The 7,841-nt window shown below is 33.8% G+C and overlaps 1 pseudogene; it reads left to right on the top strand.

Moving 5' to 3' along the window:
• The first annotated feature begins 996 nt into the window (after positions 1-996).
• On the top strand, positions 997-7,524 carry LOC120181436 (annotated as a pseudogene).
• The last annotated feature ends 317 nt before the right edge of the window (positions 7,525-7,841 follow it).

Consider the following 7,841-nt stretch of genomic DNA (forward strand, 5'->3'; position numbering starts at 1 on the left):
AAGTACTTAAACAGGTTTTTGGGTTGCAAACTATGGTTTGTATACCGTTGGAAAATGGGATTGAGTTGGGGTCAATAGAACTTATCACCCAAAGCTCAGATCTGATGAACAAAGTTCAAGTTTTGTTTAATTTCAATATTGGGATTGAAGTTGGTTCTTGGTCTATGAGTAACACACTACTGATCAAGGCGAAATGATCAATCGTCTTTTTGGATTAGTGATCCAAATCCTGGACCCGAGCTCAAGAAAAACAGCAATAACGACAACAACAACAATACTAGCAATCAACATCAGCGAATTCAGAAATCACCTCAGTTTGCTGCCAATCGTAATTCAATTAGTTTAACTAAGAATCCAAGTTCTGTTCCTTCTATAAAACAACAACAACAGAGCCATCCGCAGGGGCAGAGTTTATGCTTGAACTTCTTCGATTATGGCTTTAATGAGAGCATCAGTGCGAGGCATCTATTAATATAATACGTTTCATTCATTACTCAAACAAATAGCTAGTATGATGGCAAACGAGAATAATTCATCTTGAGACCCAAGATGAGTCCCTTCTTATGTTATTTCATCATTTCATTGTGCACCAATTAAAGAGTGACACGTGTCACTCTCTGATTGGTGTGGATTAATATATAAAAATATAAATAATAATTTTTAAAATATGACGTGACAGTGTCACGTCAGCGATCTGATGACCTCGCTGACCTAGACGTCCATGTAACTTTTCCCTCCACGCGTGCACGTTTCGTCAGTACTCGACGTTAAACGTCAGTTTACTGGTGGTTTTCATCCAACGTAGATTATTTTTGACCTAAAATACGTTCAATGTAAAGATGTTTTAAAAAAACAATACGAATAAATTGACACTACTATCAAAAGTTCGGGTTATTTGTTATATTCTACCTAATTGTTAACTCAGGCGGTGAATCGGGAAGAATACAATAAGGGTATTTAACATACATATTAGTTGGTAAGTAACAGTGTAGTGCGAGCATTGACTAAAGCAAAGGGGAAAAAATGAAGGTAGGGAGGTGGATCAAAGTAGGGGCTTTGGTAGCTGTAATTGCCATAGCCAAGCAATACGGAGGCGCATTGGGACTGGACAAAGACGCCGCTCTCCACTATTTCCAGCAATGGTCGGAGCGATTAGGGGTTTGGGCCATCCTCTTTACGTTTCCTCCACACCCTCACCATTTCCCTCTGCTTGCCCTACGCCGTCTTCTTCGAGGCAGGCGCTTCTTTGCTCTTCGGCTTCTTCCCCGCCGTACTCTGCGTCTTTTCCGCTAAGCTTATGGGGCTTCCCTCTCTTTCTGGATTGGCAGGTACCCGTCTCTGTTCTCCTTTTTTTGTTCCAATTTGCATTTTAAATTATGTTTTCTAATCTTAGTGTTCCTGTTTTTTGCTTGCTTTTTCTGTGTGAATTTTCCTTTTGATTCGTACAATTTGTGTTCATTTGAGCTTGAACGGCCCTTTCTGATTCAATATCAGTTATCTTTCTCGTAAACCGTTTATCATTTATTCTTGATGAAGTAGAGAAAATGAATAATGAAAAGAGGAGAAGAGATGAAACTCCCTAGCTTCATGCCTAGGGTTCTTTAGTGGCGGCACGACACCCTAAGGTTGATTGAATTACAATATCATAAGAGCAACAATACTTGAAATTCTTTTATAATAACTCAAGATGGTAATCCCGTTCGAACTATCAATTCTATTCCCATTTACCTGATACATAATATTCAAATATCGAGCGAAGAGAATGCCAAGCTTAATAATAACTAGATTGGAGGTACAGCCAGTCTGATCTCCTATTTATCGTCTGACCGATTGGATGGTTCCTTTGATAAAAATTAATTTTAATGTTAAATATATAATTATTGCAGTTAACATATGCTCTTTAATATTACACCAAAGGTGCGTTTGGTTCACGGAATATAAGATTACAAGTGGGAATGTAAGATTACCAGGGATATGATTACTGGGAATGTTACATTACTGTGTTTGGTTTGTTTGGCAGGAATGTATAATTACTGTGTTGGTTGAAAGAATATGAGATTACTAGAATGTATATTTTACCAAATTGTTCTTGTGCTATATGTGGTTACAAGTGGAATTCTAAATATTTAAATTAAAATATCATATAATTTGTTTGGCAGGAATGTATAATTACTGTGTTTGGTTGAAAGAATATGAGATTACTAGAATGTATATTTTACCAAATTGTTCTTGTGCTATATGTGTTAACAAGTGGAATTCTAAATATTTAAATTAAAATATTCATATATAAAAAAGCAAAAAAATATTACTTTATTATTTTAAATTATATACTTTTAATAAAATTATATAATTTTTTTTTATAAAATTTAAAAGATAAATGGGTAGAATAAAAGAGTAAATATATCATGTATTATTTAATTTAAATAATATTATTTTTTACATTAATTATCTAAAAATATATTAAAATTTTACATCATGATTTAACTAAATAACATATGAAAATTTTAATAGATGAACCATTTTACTCCTAAAGATAACAAAAGCTAAATTTTATAATTTAAACATTTTTTAAAATCATAACAAAAGCTAAAATTATATTTATTCATTCAATAATTTCAGCATTTTATTTTGAAGTTCTTGATTGAGGTTGTTATTATTATTCTCTCCTAGAGTGGCAACATTCCCAATTTTATTTTAACATTGCCGAGGTAATAATTAATCTCTTTTTTTACGAATGCCCTGCCATCCCAATATAGTAAAAACAATTTAAACCAGGCTTACATGGAATAAGGATCAATCCGGTATAAAGAATTAAATTGAGAAGTAAATAGGTGTTCGGAACATAATTAAGGGATAGTCTTCTCTTGTCCACTTAGTTTTCAATGTTGAACAGAAATATCTTACAAGTATGGAGTTAAATTTCCCATGGAAGCTTCAAACTTTCATAAATACCCCGTAACTCAGCATCCAATATAGAGCAGCAACCTATTGACTTTGCAAGACCCTTTTTATTATAACACAACAGTTTCATTTTATTTTGCAGACAGGGCTAGATGAACACAAAACATGTGGTATTCTGGATACCCATTACGATTCAACATTTATGAGAAACACTGGGAATCAACAACAATGTTCTAAAGTTAAAATGAAAAGTAAAAGTGCAAACTGAAGGATAAGAGATAAGCTTACGTTCTTTGTTTAGCTTACAGAACAAAAATAAGTATAACATTAACCATCAAAAGCAACAACAATGTTCAGACTTACAAAAGATAATAGTCATGACATTCTAAACTTAATCATATATGTTGGCTATATTATATACACAAAAAACTCTTCAGTGAAAGAGCATTAAGAAATTCCTTAAAGGAGGGCAACAACCGATGCAACAATGATGTGCCAACAATTGAGTTTGACTTTAAAGAAGCTCTCATTTTTTATACGGTAATTTCTTGAGCTCTACAACGGTTGCTCTAAGAATCTTGAGAACTTTAACACCTTTTGAAGCAATTACATATTCTTCAACAAACTTATGAAGTATAGAAGAAAAAGCATTATAGATTTTTGTGACGTGCTTGTCTTTGCATATGCGAACTTCACAAGCAGATGAACATAGAGAGTCAGTCCCAAATTTTGATCTTGCAATGCTCCATTGCTTATCCCACTTTGCCTCCCAGGTAAAGAGATCAGAGCATCATCAGTAGAAAGTAAATCTCTGTCTAGAGCTTCCCTTTCAATTCTGTCACGGTCTTCCAATACTGAAAGAATTTTGAGATGTAAAGTTACTTCGGCATTATTTGGTCATTGAAGTGAGAGCAGACACCAGAGAGGACTCTCTGTTAATGGTTCGTCGAGACAAAACCTGAAAAAAATGGTAATGAACAAAAAGACGAGTTTGGGGAAGGGAATCATGTTTCTTCATAACAATGCATAGATAACAATACTAAGAATAAGAAGAAATAAGCATTAGAGGCAATAAAGTGCTATTTTTTTTTATCATAATTACTTCATTCCAATTCGTGTGTAACGTTAGTGACATCATAAACTCCATCTTCTGCAATAACAATTACATAATTTAATTTCTTTTTCCACTTGTAGATAAGAAGCATTTACTATAATTGTAGTATCAAAACAAAAAAAAAAGATTTTTTTCCTGAAAATGGATAATAACACAAATTAGAGTACCCTTTTTCATATAATAGCGGTATGTCATAGATTGCTTCACAAGGATCAAGATGCATCCACCTGTACAAAAATGAATGAATAATTAGTTCGTGAAATGACCACATAGTTTAGCCTCTTTGCTACATAATAGGGATCCTTCCCAATTGAAGATTAAAAGGCATCAATTTGGGTTTTTTTTACCTTCCCAGGGCTTCTGAATAGCACTCTGTCCAAACATGGTCTGTAAAATCAAGGACTTGAAAATGAAGAGTTGGTGCAAATAAAACATCATCTCAAGCAAGCAAATTATCCGAAGTCCCATGGAATGTCATCTTTAAACAGCTAGAGCTAATTAAAATGTATGCAACTATGCACGCATTTGCTGTTAAAGTACACAATTCTAGATACATTCCGTGCCACCATAAATATTGATTTCATATATTGCAAAATCAATAACTTCAATTTATACAATTATCAGCAAATGAACCAGTGAACCACTCAGTTATAAAGCTAAAAATGGGTTTCATTTACAATGTCAAAGACATCAAAATATTATACATAAACAAAAATACCATTTCAAAATTCTTTAAATCTATCTTGAACATGTTCTTTGTTTGGCAGACAATACATAATCAAAATAATCCAAGTCAAACATTGTCCTAATATCAAATAAAAGGTTTATCTTCACTGAATTTCCAAATCCTTCTATTTAGTGGACTAGATATTACAGATATCATGTCATCAAAAGCTTCAGATCGAAAGAATAACAATTCCAGGTCCATATATATTGCAAGTACAACAGTCGGAACAAATTTCTTTCGTATTATAAATTAACTTAACCATATTCTTTTTAACGATAGAAAGAGTTGTGTTTTAGTCAGTTGGATTTGGAGATTGAATTGACATATAAATGACTAACCAGACGAGAGTTATAGCCAAAAGCACGACAGTACAATGTGAAGCAATTGGCCCACTCTCCACAACGCCCCTTTCTTGTTTCTACAAGCTGCAAAAAGAAATGGAGAAAATTCAACAAGTGATACTTGAACCCCACACACAAGGAAAAGAAAAAAGAAGATAATGGTAGAACGAAGTATTACAGCTTCATACCTTTAATGGGTCATTGTAGCGAGGGAACCGTGTAACTCTTGAACAAGAATTGCAACTACAGTTTTTCACCCAAGAATTAACTTTGCTTTCTAACAGACAATTATCAGAAACCAAGTTATGATGTAAATGCAACAATGGAGAGAACGAGGCTCAACCAAGACTTATCAACCTCCTGAATTCCATCCAGATGATGTATCAAGACCTCCATTTACCCCCCAAAAAACCCCACTAAATAATGGAAGGATAGGACATGATACTAGGAAAATAACTCAAAAGAACCACCGAGAAAAATGATTAGTTACGTTTAATGAAAATAATTCAAAATAACCCTAACCTTTGTTTCCCTAGACCATGAAAAGAAGCGAACAATTTTCCCTAGACCATGAAAACCCAGTTTCAAATTCACCATCAAGTCGATGAATCAAACGAAATAACTAAACTCGAAACCAAAGACCCATCAAAGCCCAGTTCAAGATCGAGTGCTAGACAAGACAGAACTGAGAAGACAAAGATGGAGGAGTAACCTTTGAATAATAGAAACGCGTGGATTTAATAGTACTACTGGGAGGAACAAAAACTACAAATAGGGAGAGAGAGAGAGACAAACCTAGCAACAGATTAGCAGATAGAGCTAGAGCACCACAGAAGAAGTCCGTTGGAGAAATAATGGACAGATCTTCGCAACTCTTGTCAAATTGAAGAAGAAGAAATTTTGTTTCAGCCAGAACCAAGCTAACGGGGAGAAGAGTATTTTAGCCAACAGAGGACGGGAATAAACAAATACCTAAGGGAGACATGGTATTGGATTCCCAGTTAAACAGAACAAAAAAACCACTGTTGGTATTTAGTTTTTACCCTCACTTGGGAATATGGCCTATCCAAACATGGGTATCTTAATCGGGAAAAAAAATTCCTCCCAGGAATGAAGAAATCCGTGAACCAAACGGGCTGCAAAGGTTAAAAGTTCAAATCACACCACACATCAATGAAATTAAAAAAAAAAACTCTTTTTTTATCATTTTTTAACCTTTCCTCAGTTCCTGCTTATGGTAAGAGCATTGTGCACTTCGTACAGCTTTTTTGATCCTGGTAAAGAGCTTTGCCTTTGATTTGGTTTTGCAATTGTACCCATTGTTAACCATAATACAGCAATGTTTTGATCTTTAAGCTACATAGCTGATTGATTTATGACAGTTTTCTGATATGAAATTCTTGATAAAACTTGGAAATTGAGTAAATGCTGGTATTAAAACCAGCTGAAGAGATTTTTCACCAAAAGAATTGAGAAACATATAGTAAAGAACTTTGAAGAAGGGTATAATCTTGGTGCACCATTGTTAATAAGAAGAGCATTGCATTACTGCCAAGTCCTAACCTTCTCTATTTGTCCAGCTATGTTAAATGAAAGAATGACTACAAAGAGTATAATCTCAGTGAGTTTATCGTAAGCAACCTCTCATAAAAAGACCAAGTTTGCATTGTTTGTACTTGATTTCACATAACCAAAAGCCAGCTTGGTATTCTGAGAGTGAGCTTAGCATTGTGAATCTGTTGCTACATTGATCTTTTTTTCCTTTCTAGAACTATATATTATTCTTTCTTTTGGGTATTTCTCTTCGCTTATAGTAACCAATTTTGGTACTGTCAATTTTTTTAGGCTGGTTTTCAGAAGTTCAACTTCTGCAAAGAACTGGGTTCATAGCAATAAATACTTCCATATCCTTTCTTGTGGTGTCGAACGTGATGGTTGGAGATTTGTCATTCTTGCACGTTTCTCTCCCATCCCTTCGTATGTCATCAATTATGCTCTGGCTGCCACAAATGTTAGGTTCGTACTTGATTTTCTGCTTCCTACTGTTATTGGTGGTATCCCGATGATCCTGCAGAACACTTCCATCGGTAGCCTTGCTGGTGCAGCGGTTGCGTCTGCATCTGGCTCTCAGAAATCAAAGGTTCGGTCTTATGTTTTTCCTTTACTCGGGATTATGTCGAGCGTTCTTATTTCGTTGAGGATCAAAAAGTATTCCAGTGATATTAAGCTGGCTGAATCTTCTTCTAGGGATGACACTAAGAGTGAATAATGTCGAACCTGTAATATTAACCTGACCTCATTCACTGTTCAGAATCTTGGCCGGGTAATTTTTAGTTACTAGTTTAAGACATGCATTTACATGAATCGATGGAATGACGGTGACGACACGTGTGCATGGTTATTCTAATCAATCACTAAACAAGTGTATGCTTAGAGGATTATAACTAACTACTTTAAAAGATTATATATAAATAATATATGATAAAATTTATTAATTTTGAATTGTCAAAGATAATTTTTAAACTTTATTATATTCTTATGAATACGATAATCAGAGATAATTTTGAATATTTAATCCTCAAATTATTGCTATGATTATATTTTGATCATTTCATAATAGTGATATCAACTCTAATGGGTTTTAAAGTAACAACGATTAAATATGTAACTTTTTTATATAAAAAAATTGATTATTTTAAAGTATTAAGAATTGAACGTGTTATTTTTTTAAAAAAAATTATTTTTAAATGTCTTGGGA

The sequence above is a fragment of the Hibiscus syriacus genome, unplaced genomic scaffold (genome assembly GCF_006381635.1).
Source record: "Hibiscus syriacus cultivar Baekdansim isolate YM2019G1 unplaced genomic scaffold, ASM638163v2 tig00112523_pilon, whole genome shotgun sequence".
NCBI lineage: Eukaryota > Viridiplantae > Streptophyta > Magnoliopsida > Malvales > Malvaceae > Hibiscus > Hibiscus syriacus.